A 13118-nucleotide genomic window follows, 5' to 3' on the forward strand; every position below is an offset into this window, starting at 1 on the left:
AAAGGAGTCTAAAGCCTCCTCGAATCAATAGAAAGTCCCTTTAATTGATTGCAGTGGGCTTTGAGTTAGACCTATATTCTACTTATCAAGTACAGCTGCTGAGAATCAATAATATTTTGACTCACCCTTCAAAGCAGCAACTACACTAGTAACTTGTGGCTAAGAAAAAGTATAATTAATAGCATATTAATTCATTAGAGTTTATCTCACTGAAGTTCCGTTTTCATCAGGTGGTAGAGTCAGATGGTACTTAGAAGTGAACACACATGCACAAATATCCTATATGAGGCCATAAAGAAAATACTTTTGTTTATAACATTGTCAGATCAAATATTCATTGATATCTACATTTCTTAGCAAGTATCTCAAGCAGAGATCAATAAACACTTATTAGTCACTGACTACATTTCCTGCAGTGAAGGAGGGAATTTCAGCCAACAGATCGGAGAAGCCAAGCAGTTGGGGGAGCTGGAGTTTAGTGCTTACCTGCCAGATGATCATTTACCTTCTCATTGTCTCAGTTGCCACAACTAGAGAACTACAGATCAAAGGATTATTTAAAAACTATAGCCATTCCTTTAAAAGACAAACCATTATTTCAAAATACAAGTATGGATTGTTGCAAGGGAAAAAAACCACAACTGCAAATTTTTGGTTTCTGAAAATTCTTTCAGGCCCAAGTCAGAAAATGCATTAGTTTGTGAAACTGGGAACAAAATAAAATCGTTAAACTTTTCAAACATTTACATGTGCCTCTTTGATGTTTCTGTGGATTGCTGAAGTCTCTTACTCTACCAGAAGTATTCTACCACCTCAAATCACATACAGTATTTCAAACCGCATTCTACTAGAAAAACAGATACTTGAGTTGTTTAGAGAGCAGAGACAACCATTAATACTGCTGAACTATGTTACAGCAAAAAGATTTCTGCTACTTTAAAGAAAGTATTCCATAACCTTCCAAAATCACCTGTGTGTAATGGACAATACAGGATTACTTTTTGGCAGAGGGAATATCCTGTTGCTATTGACTGCAGTGTTACAGTAGCCTCACATAATAGTACACAGTTACTGTGAGATAAAGATCACGTTGAAAAACAAACTGATTGCAGTACTGAAAACAGTGAAGAACCTGTCCAGCAATATAAAAATTGACTTCTTTAGGAGAATAATGACTGGAACAGTGTCACTTCTAGATTAGCATTAAAGAATAAAAGTTTTAACTGAAACTAAGAAATTAATGCAGTGTAGTCCTTTCTTCCAGGGACGCCATTTTAAAGCAAGACAGGAAAACTTGGTTAGAGATGGTGCTGTATATGGTTTTATATATATATACATACATACATATAAAAAATTATATATCTGTATATTTATATATATATATATAAAATTTATATCATCTGTTAATATAAAGCTGTGTGGCATGTGTCTGTTTTTCTCCTCCAGCTCTCTCCACATTCATACATTTGTTGAATTTAAACTGCTGGAACTGTTACAAGGGGGGGGGAAGCTACTGCCACCTACTTTTTACAGGGAATTTACAAGAACAATGTCTACAGAAAGAAAAATATGTTCACCATGAGCAATCAAAATTCTTCTTTAAATTTCTGTGTTAGTCTAGAGAAATGTGTTAGGCAGAAACTTTCATTTTACAGTAGAACCGAATCTAATTACTGAAAATTATTTTAATGAAAAGTCTTAGTGAGATATACTGAAGAGTTTTTCCAGGTGAGAAAGGTTATATTTAATCCTTGTATCAGCAACAGATTCACTCATGCATGTTTTCAGTTTTAATTTCATCCAATGTTCTTTTAGGCAATGATTTGAAATATACACATACGACCTCTGATATGTTTCAGGTGCACACATTGCAATATAAAGCACCTAAAGAAGGACGTGGGGATGTTTCTGGAGCGATCAAGGAAATGTCTTTCTGAGATTTTGTGAGTTTAATTCAACAATCCTGTATTTCCCCAGTGCAAGGGCACACTCACCCTTGAGAGCTGCGTGGTACCCTCGGGGGAAGGTGAGCAGCAGTGCCCTGGCTTTCCCGAGCTGGGGAGGTGGCTCTGTCCAGCATCAGTGACTGCAATGCACATCCTTTGTTGGTGGCTGGGAAAGGGATGGGCTTTTGGTCATCTCTTGGAGCCGATGAAGGACTTGATGAGACACTGCCAAGATATAAGGTAAAAGCAATGTATAGCTTCACAGTCATGCCTTAAAAGCAATTATTTAAAAATGCTGCTCTCATCATGTTCCTTTCAAATGTTACAGTGACTTACCATGATATTAATGTCACACCATCTACTACTACAGGTTATAACATAAAATAATTAGTGACCAATGCTAGAGAATGTGAAGATATTAAAAAAAAAAAAAAGAAAAAAAAAAGGGCTGTAGACATAGGGCTTTATTTGAATAGATCAGATCCATACAATAACTGAGAGTAGTCTTCCAAAGGACCCATTAGTTATCCTTTAGGTCTTCTAATTAATGATGTAGTCTTCTGAGAGCATATTAATAACTCTGATATTAATAGCAGCATAATTCTATCTGAGGATTAAAAAAATGAAGCACTATTTTATAAGTACTTGTAAAAGAGAGTTTGGGACTTAGACAAATACATAAATTCATGAGATTGAAAATTGAGAAACAGATTTCTGAAGGTGTGATTAGGGAACGCAATAACATCTCTAAAATGAACTGCTATACTTTCATTCAGGAATTACGTTCAGTTATAGAGTTGAGCTCTTTTTTTTTTTTGGATGCCTCAATGGAGTGGGTTTTCAATGTTGAAAAGCTAAAGACAGATTCCAGTTCTCAAGACTATTTCCTGAAGCTCATGAACAGTATGTGCCAAGCTGTTCTTAAAGAATCAGTCCCCATTTCCATGAATGGCTAATATTTAATAAAACATCTGATCACAAAACCAAATCTAAAAAAAAATCAATAGTAAAATAACACTCCAACTTGCTACTAAATGCAATGTTCTTTGATATAAGTCTATTTCAACTTCATTTATTCCAGGGTTCCAGCAGTCACAATAATCAGTGCAGAATTTTCCATGTGATTTACACATTGCTTTTTAAAATGAATTGTCTGAAACAAAAAATGCTTTTTTCTGCTGCCTGGCTTGTTTTCTAAAACATACTCTCTTTCTTTTAAAGTGAGAGAACGACCTCTGCTTCAGGAACAATTTTCTGAGACAGTGTGTTTATCAAATGGCTTCTCTGCTTTCATGAAAACAATTTATTTTCACTGAACTCCTCAAGATAAGCATTGAAGTCAGGAAGAATGTACAATGACATTTATAATTACATTCAAGAAACAAATATTTTGCTAAAGAAAGGATTTGGATTTTTATCAGTTTTAGAGATACAAAATATTTTCTTTCTTCCAACATATCATTTAACAATATTTTCTCCCTGAAATTACAAAGTGTATTTTCATATGCATGGAAAGAAAAGCCCAGGACAGTAATCTTCTCATAGAAAGGCTACAGTATGCATCCTAAACAATGAAAGCTGTAGCATAATCCTTACAACCAAATTGCCTTCCCTGCCCCACTCTTGAGAAATAATCTGGAGAAAAGGACAATTTAAGCAGGAGGATACATGCCCCTTGCAGAAGCTCCTCCAAACAACCCCTCTATGCCCAATCTTAGGCAAAACAGTTGTCTTTTGGGATGGCGCATCCATTTCTCCAGCTTTCCTCCCACGTTTCCCCTTCCTCAGAGACAGTTTCTTAAGCTCCAAAGCTCAGTGCAGAGCCTGTGGACACAGGGCGTGGTGCCTCCCATTCTCTGGGGAAGTAGAAGACTTTGCTATGAAGTCTCCCTCTGTTTCCCTTATGGATTCAGCCCGGGATCTGTTCTCAACCACCAAAACCAGAAGCTCAGTAGTGCCAGACAATTACTCCTTCCTGCTATATTCTGAACTACCCCTAAAATCAAGGTAGTCCACAGTGTATCTCATCTTTCAGGACAAAGCAGCCACAGATTTAGCCATACAGCGCCTGTATTTTGAAATGCAAATTCAATAACTACCTATGCAAAAGCTGCCCATGAATATATTTAGGAGTTCCATTTGGGCTGCCTGGAAACGTGGGGTTTACAGGATTAAAAAGACGTACTGCTATCACTCCAATGAATGCCCTTTAATTTGCAGGAATTCATTATAGAATAAAAAAATTTAAGATCTGGTTTATTCCTTGTCAGTCAAACATCCTAGCTTTTCATTATCCCATTTTTTTTCAGTGCATGTAGGTAGTTCTCATCATAAAGATTCCCTGATAAAGTTCTCCTCCAGAGACATACTCTTTTTGTAGGCTCAGCTAGCGAAGCAATGTCATTCATTTGTAATACTCAAAGAGAAGTTGAAACAAAATCAAAAGCAGCTGAAAAGAGATTGTATTTCACTAATATACACCAAGGCTTTATTTAAAATATACAGTGTTAAATTTGATCAAATATCAACCCACCATTCAGAGTGAAATAATCTCTTTTAATTTGCATGTATCTGTGTGTGCCAAAGAGAAGTGTGTTTGCTTTCAAGCAGGTGCACATCCTGCTATGACTAAATCTCTAACTCATCAAATTGCTTTACCAGTGTGGGACATGCCCTTTTTCTGGAACAGCTTCAAGCATTTTCCCCAGCATTTCAGCCACCTGTTTACCGAGTTCATACTCCAAAGGAGATGCATGCAATTAGAAACAAGGAAATGAAAATAAATGACCTTGTTTGTTATAAATAACAAAGAGACTCAGCAAAATTAATGCAGTGAAGCCTGACCTTCTGACCTGAAAGAAAGAATCACCTCATTCCTTTGTAGCAGGCTCACAATGCTCCAGCACCAGGCATTGTTATGCAGCTTTGCCTCTTTTGATGGATCTTAAAGGAGTATATTCTAAATATTAAATGTTTTACAAGTTAGATTAGGAAATTTGCATTAAAAAGAATGTTGAAACAAAGTCAAGAGAGCAATGATAAAGATTATCACTGCTTCATTTAATGAATCCAGGTAAGCTGTGTGTATGGCAGTTAACTATAATACAGTTTTTCAATTGAAAAATAAATATGGCATTCCAGGTGCTAAAAAGCCATGAAATGTCTCCTTCGGTGTTTGGTGAATTGATGAGGGAGAAAGTTTTTAATTAGCCAACTCCAGGAAAAGGAAACATTTTTCTTTTGTTAATTGTTTGTGCTATGATGGTCTGACTTTTGAAAAAAAAGCAAAGTACATCCACAACTACTGCCAAAAATATATTTTTTTTTCCCTCATCCTTTAATTAGGCAAGTAGGAATGCCTTCTTTTGTATGAAGCTTACTGAATAATGTTTCTGTGGGTTACATTTTCACTTTTAATTGATTCATGTCAGTCTGGAACAGCGTCCAGCTGCAACAGAGGGCAAGGTGTTAGAAATTTGTTTCCCTGCTTGTCTTTGGAGAAAATGAGAACACAGTGTTGTTTTCATGGCAGTCCTCACAAAAAGAGCAGTGTGTAATTACAGTGCTGGTTCCCATCTTGTCAGTCTCCCAAACAAGTCTGTTATAAATGAAGCAGCTCAGAACCGTTGCAGAAATGAAAGGAAAATGCGTTTGCATCTCACTGAAAGTAGTTCCCAAACAGGTATTGTTTGATAAAGATTTTTCCAAAACTTGTTTTGTGGGTTTTCTTCACTTTCTCTCACTTTCAGTGACATTCATCCAGCTGCTGAGGTACTGCAACACCCTTCGCAGCAATCACAGCCTCAGCTTTGCAAGTTTCTCTTCCACCCAGAGCGCATTGACAGGAGTGGACATGGGGCAGGTCTCCCTGCAGTGCCCAGGGTGACGGGCACAGTCCAGGGACACAGACAGCTGCCAATGCAGGGGGCACAGGAGGGATGGCAGTCACAGAGAGGCACTGGGAAATCAGTCTCATACCCAGGAGGCAGCTCCTGGGGCAGAGCAGCAGCTGGAGCAGCAAAAGCCGCCTCATGCAGAACCACAATTAAGATCAGGAGTGTGGGGGTGCAGTGGCTCTTCTCCTCCCCACCCTCTCATCCTTCTTCCACCATTCTGCATCCAGTGGAGCCCCCTTAAGTTCTTGGCATGACTCACTCCTGCTCCCAAACTTTTACAGCAAAAGTGTGACCTGAATGAATAATTTCCAGCAGAAAAAGAGAGCTGATCAACACAGCCTCTCCTTCTGCTCATGTAGTCTCATGAACAGCTTGTGCTTTTGTCCAAATGTGTGTATCATTGAAAACTAAATACTCCACATGGCTGAAGGTAGGGATATGTTGAAGTGTTTGATTGAATCAGAGACCTTTGGGGTATTATCTTCTCAATCAATCTGCATTTGTCCGCACAGATTGAAATCAGAGCACCCACATGTCTAAATGCTGAGCTGTGAGGCCCTGTCTGACAAGCCCCATCTGAGAAAACCTGCATGACAAACAGGTTCTGAGAACTGAGCCCAACCAGAAGAAATTCAGCGTTTGTGGAGCCTGAAGTCACAGTCTCTGTCCTGCTCTGGGGCTCCACATCTGGGCCACCAAATACCCAGACTGGAGAGGGGCTGATCCACCACTGCATGATGTGCAAGGGTTGGAAAAGGGAGGGCGGAGCTGCGGATCCATTAACAGGTCTCACGCTCTGAGCATGAGACCTTACTTTTCTAAAAATTTTGAGTATTTATGTGAATATCCATTGTGAAATGCATGGACTGGGTTTATCTTTTTGGCACTTACTGACTTCAGCAATCTGTGTAGTTCCTCTTCTTTGTGAGGGATAAGTGGAAATAATTGATCACCTTCTGCAAAATCTCATTTTTATTCATTCACAATAAATTCTAGATTAATATTATTCAACAAATAACTTGAAATTCACTTGTTTAATATTTGTCCTAAAACTCACTCATTGAGGGAATTGTGGTAATTCAGCTTTAAAAGCCTATCATTGTAGGCAAAGCAAATTCAGGGCTCTCAGGAAAAGTCTGTTAACTCCCCCACATTTGCTTTATTACAACCTCAATATATGATATCTTAAATGAGCAAAATAGTATTGCAAATATTCGGTTGTTATGTGTTTGTTCAAGACAGAGCTCCCAGACTCCTGTGAGCTGCCTGAAGAATCACTGAGTGAAAATATTAAAAAAATTTGAATGAACAAGTCTCCTTTTTTTTAAAATTTGTATTTAAATGAGTATAAGAAAGGACACAGAAGAAAGGCACACAGTGCTATTTCATAATGGACTGAGATCCCAGCAGCTCCACAGCAGTTACTGTAGGTAGCTAGTGACTTCCATAAACTCTGTCCTAAACTCAGGATGTGCATGCAATACAGAGATGAGCCATGCTGCCTGCAGCATCCAAAGCTGTGCATCTGCTCAGCAAGCTTTGCTAGGCTTTGCTTAACCACACTGTGGTCCAGGTTCCCAGAGCATTATAAAAACTCTACTCTCTGCTGCAGGCTAAGGAGAGCGATTTGAGTGTCCCGATGACAATGGCCCAGGACAAAGCCCATTTCACTCCTTTTCAGGCCATATGGATCTCAAAGGTTAAAGGCTGTAATTGTCAGCAACTCCTTGGTATCATTTGCAGACAGAAGGAGAATAGTATTAGTCCAACTAATTTCTAAATTTCCACCACTAGTGGAAAATTTGCTTGGGCTATTTAGAGACAGCAGGCAGCAGAACAGAGCAAAATAATCTTCTATGTCACATAGGCAGTGTGATCTTCTGGATCAGCAGTTCTAGTCCCTTTTGGCCTGGTCTCTGTTTAGCATGTGGTTTATAACCAAGCTTCAGCAAAGACAACTGAATATATGCATTTTTTTCCCTTTCTGTGCAATCTCCCCAGACTTAAACTGCCTTCTTCAGCTGACTGCCTTTATTTTAGAGCAATGACTTCCACCCTACAGTTCCAGCCAAGTTTACTGCAAATTGTGCAAGCACCAAAACCATGCTAATGTGCAGTTCTAACATGCAAGCTGGTTGTGCAAGATCAACCGTTTGCTCTGCACCACATCCTTGAATGTCCTTGCAATACCTGGGTGACAGACCTCATTGCTGGGAAGAGTAGTCTTTTCTGTAATGACAACCTAAATCAAATACTGAGACAAAGAACACAGCAGTGTTACATCCAAAAATCAGTGATAGAGATATGCAAATAAAAACAGTATTTCAAAAGGCTTGTAATGAGTAGCATCCAGAATGAGTGATATTATAGAGCTGGGTTTAAAAAGCAGCAATTTTCAGGAGCATTAGTTTACATGGAGCACATGCATAACTGGCTTTGAAATTCAGCTGAAGTCAAGTCACCCTGGAAAGCAAATGGTGCAGTTTTACTCCTTGGCTGTTTAAATTATTCAGGAAGGGTAGCTACCCACACTGGAGTAGGAGAACACATATTTTTTTCCCAAGAACGCAGGAGGCACATGATGACCAAGAAAACAGTTGTGAAGAACAGAGTTCCTACACACAAGCCAGGGCTCCCCCAACTGCAGCTCCTGCAATTCACAATTAAAGGTGCCACATGGTCAAAGTTATTGTCACTGGCACTGGGGAAAACCTAAGAATTAACAAAAGTTTCCTTCTTTCTTCCTCTAATACCCATCCGAGGAGAGAGTAAGCAATACCACAGACAGTTTGAGGGGACAAAGAGAGTGTCAGGGCCAATGTCCCTGTCTCAGCACGACAGCCCTTACTGGCCATGGCTCTGTGAGCTACTGCTGAGCACATAATGATTTTGCATTGAAAGGCTAAACCAGCCATTGCTCTGGACTGAACAACCACAACTCTAACTCATTCCTTCATTAAATGCTTTGCCATTCCTTGAGAATGAGAGGGTCTATAGAAAAATCACATTGCCCTGTATTCCACTGGTAAACAATATCTTATATATATTAAACTGTTCTATAGTAGTCATCTGTTCTTTCCAAGCTGTGACAGGACTTTGAATTATTTGCTCTATCAGCAACTGCTGTAGTAAATTCCCCAGTTATGCCGTGCATGGCAGGCTTGCGGAAACACCCGTGACAATGAAGTGAGCAGAGAACTCATACATGACGGAATCCACTCAGTAGACTGGTTTTTGGGGACAGTTGGGCCTCAACAAACAATCCTTTCTTCTCAGTCTATAGAGGAGCTGCACTGGGGCCTACTTTGGCCATTAGTCTAAGGAAAGCCTTTGTTGAACATATAGCTGCTTCTCACATTGAAAGAATAAATCACATTCTTATTCTGGGTATGTCTCCACTGCATTCACTGATGTGAATGTTGTTCCATGGCTGAAAAACTGGGTAAACAGCGTGCCCTGTGCAGCTCTGCGCTGCTGTGGCTACATTACTGCCTGAAAAACCTCATTTACAGCCAGCCTGGATGTGCCTGTAAGAGCAGCCCTGGCAGAGATCTACTCTTCAGACAGCATTCCTCTTTTCAGGAATATTTCATTCTTCAGGCTGGATTGCCAGGATTTGAACCACTTTGGAACCCACTTTGCCTGAGAAGGAGAAGGGAAAATCCTATCTTTTCTATGCACTTAGTGAAGAAAAACACAATCTAGGCAAGTTTCAGGAATGCTTCTGAGTCTATAGGGGTTTTTTTAGGGTTATACAGATATATGTAAATTTCTCAAGCACACATCCTAGAAGCACAAGTCCCAGATAGTGCATGTTCCCCCTCTAATACTTAAAATCCAGAATAATTAATGTTCCTAACTGTTTCAATGTACAGCAATTCCATATTCATTCACCTTCACAATCATACACCACTCTCCACTCTTCAACGCGCTTCATCTTTTACTCTTAACTTACATTTATGTCCATCTTCATATCCTCGAAAGAGAAGGGAAGCTCCAGGTTTCAGCAGACCATAGGGACCTCTGCTGACAGTTTCTATAGAGGCGGTCATCGCTGGATGAATAGGAGTGCTTTGCATCATACCTGAGCCTCAGTTACTGGAGATTAAGTTTCCTATTTGACAGAGTGAGTCTGATGATCCATCATCGCTCTGGCGGAAAGGCTCCTGTTTCCAGGCAGGATGCTACAGCTTCATCTCAGCTTTTGATGGACTCTTAAGTATAAAAAATATAGCACATGTTAGTCCATGTGTAGACAGAATTCTGCATTTTGACATTTGAACAGGAGTTTATTTGTCTCTGGCAAAAATTTCCTGTGTCCCTCCTACCTCCCATTTCAGTTAGCACTTTTCCATTAAGTTGTGTTACAGAAGAGAACCATGGCTGAAGCAAAAGAAGAGCTGGTTAAACAGGGAGGCTCTCGGGAAGCACCAGTCCCTGAAGGGCTCTCACAATTTTAGTTCAGATCTACAGCATGCAAATTTCTGGGTTGTGATACCAATATATAAATATATATATATATATGTGTGTGTGTGTGTGTGTGTGTGTGTGTGTGTGGTGTGCCCATTTTTGTACTCCTCTGCATAGATGTAAATTTAAATTAATTTTAAAAAACCAAAAAACCCGACCAAAACCAAAAAGCAAGTAACTGCTCTGATGACAATCCCTTCTGCTATATGTTTTCAAACAGGATAAATGGTAGACACAAAAGTATATTTAGTAAAGTAGTGTTTGCTCCCTCTTGCCATACACAACTTACTTGTGCTGTTGGGGAATCACTGCAGGAAAATTTCCAATAACCAGAGTTATAACCACCTCTAAATTAAAATTTCTATTTTGAAGTTTTTCTACCTTCTTTTATTATTTATTGTAATAGAACTGCCTTGCAAAATGTATAATTATTTGCAAAGAAAACAGCTCACTGTAAATGCTAATGTTAAATGTCTATGTTTTTAAAACCTTAGATACACTAACCCTTTAAATTATTGTTTCAATTATTTCTTCCTCTTGATGCCATTAATGAATTATTTTGTATATGCAATTGCTCCCAATTTGTGTAAGGAATTCCAAATAAATACAGAGGTCATTGATTTCTCTCAGTTCATGTCCTTTGTTCTTGCATCTCAAAAGAGTCCAGCTAACCTGGTAGCATTTATCCTGCCTATTCCCTTTAGAATTATCTTTGACTCAATGAGATGACCTCTTAATTTCCTCTTCTATAGACCTGCTTTCTCTAACTTTAACAAATAACTAAGGTCTCTCTGCCCTTGTACCATACTAACAGTGGTTTTGAACCTTTTCTGATTGTAAAATAACTTTTTTTAAAGATAATTAAAACCAGACTGGTCTTTTGAGCATTACCCTGATACTGTCATGTCTCTCCAGTATCAGACTACATGAAGACTCTGTATTTGCATTTCACACCTTGCTCTGACTCTCTTTGCTGTTCATTCCTTTCTTTTTTTTTTTTTTTTTTCTGCTGACAGCTCTTCAGTCTTACTGCTCTCCATTGGTCTGGGCTGTTTTTAAAAGCACGTTATACAATCTTTACCTGATTGCAAGCTGGTGGTCTTTCCTGTTCTCCTAAGTACAGTTCATTGTGTTTAAATACCCTGACTCAAATAAAATGAGGATGTGGCCTCTCACCACTGCTCCTCCACATCAACCTCACCTTGGTCTCATTTTGGTGCCCTTCTCTCTACTGCAAACTTGAAAAAACCCCATAGTACACAAGGATAATTGAAACTGCTGTGTACAAAACTATTCTCTTGTAACCACAGACTATCCAAAACACATATCATGACTTAAAATCTGCCAAGAACTAACCATCTAGGACTATACTTGGAGTCTTCAAGCATTTCCAGCCAGGCACTATTTCTCATAACGTGGTCAGCATGTTCATGTCTCCTCCTGAGTGTTCAGTTTCTCCCAGAAGTGTGGGTTGATTTTTAAAGTCCTAATTTTTGTCACTATTCAGAGTCTATATTAACTCCTTTTTCTGTTTCAGTGTCTCTTCTTTGTATTATCGTTATCTTCATTGAGAAAACTGACTCAAAGAATTTAACATCTGAAAAATATATTTCTCTCAACCAAAGGTAGGTTACCTTTGTAATGTCTCAAACTCAACTGCATTCTCCAGTGACCTCATTTCTTGTGTATTCAGAAAATCTCCTATTTATCTTAGCCTTCGCACAGACTTCTTTTATTTTCTTCCTTTACTTACACTTTCCCCTTTGTTCTGTAATCTTTCAATCTTCCCCACCTGCTTTATCTTACAGATGATTGATATATGCATTTCAACAGTCTCAACTGCTATTCTATTTATCCCAAATAAATATCCACACTGGATGGCAGGTATAATTCTCTAGCTACAGAACTTCAACTTTGAAAATCTCCTATTTTATTTTCCATCCATACCCTTCCATGATCCCCTCATACTTTTCAGAGCTCTTCTTTCTTCTTGCACTTTTTGATTTCACTATAAACCTAGCTTGGTTATAACACCTCATATCAAAATACTCTCCCAGTCTTACATCTCTAGTCATGCTATATTTATTATGCACACCTATGAAAAGGATTGTTCCGTTTTTAGTCCAACCTTTTAAATTGTGGAAAGAAGCAATATTATAGCATTCAGTCTGTGGTTTGAGTTACACACCCAGACTGATTTAAAGCTAGATGGAGGGGCAATTCAGGTATGTTGTGTGTTTAAAGGTCTCTGTGTGAAATAAAAAGAAATCTATAATGTTACCCTCAGGATTTCAGGCAATGATATTCCAAGTCTGAAAGAGAGGGAATAAAGAAACTGAAAAAGGATACACACCACTGACCAATCAATTGAAAAGTACGGTAAATGGAAAACAGAAACCTCCCTGGATTTGCCTTATGGGCTGACAGCAGTGGCTTTGTATAAAAAGAGAGAGCACTTATGATCCACTTTCTACTTGAGACATTATAAATTAGTTTTTCTGAAGGCATAATCCACCATAACAGATTCTAAGATGGTGTGGAAAAATCCCACCACTCCTTGATATGAACACTAAATGATGCCCTGTCTTTCATGGATCCCATGTCTCTTTGCTCAGGCAAAGCCTGTCTCTGGAAAACTCAAAAGTTATTGAAATGCACCAACCTTTATTTCAAAACTGATCCACACTGAGGATGACTGCAACCTTTATTAAGACTCAGGAGACTTTGGTTAGGCCTCACAGTTAGAAAAGGCTCCTGTCTTTGTGCTACTAAGTGCAGGAAAGAAATGTCCTCCAGGCTCTGAATG

Source organism: Coloeus monedula (assembly GCF_965178545.1).
Source record: "Coloeus monedula genome assembly, chromosome: 13".
NCBI lineage: Eukaryota > Metazoa > Chordata > Aves > Passeriformes > Corvidae > Coloeus > Coloeus monedula.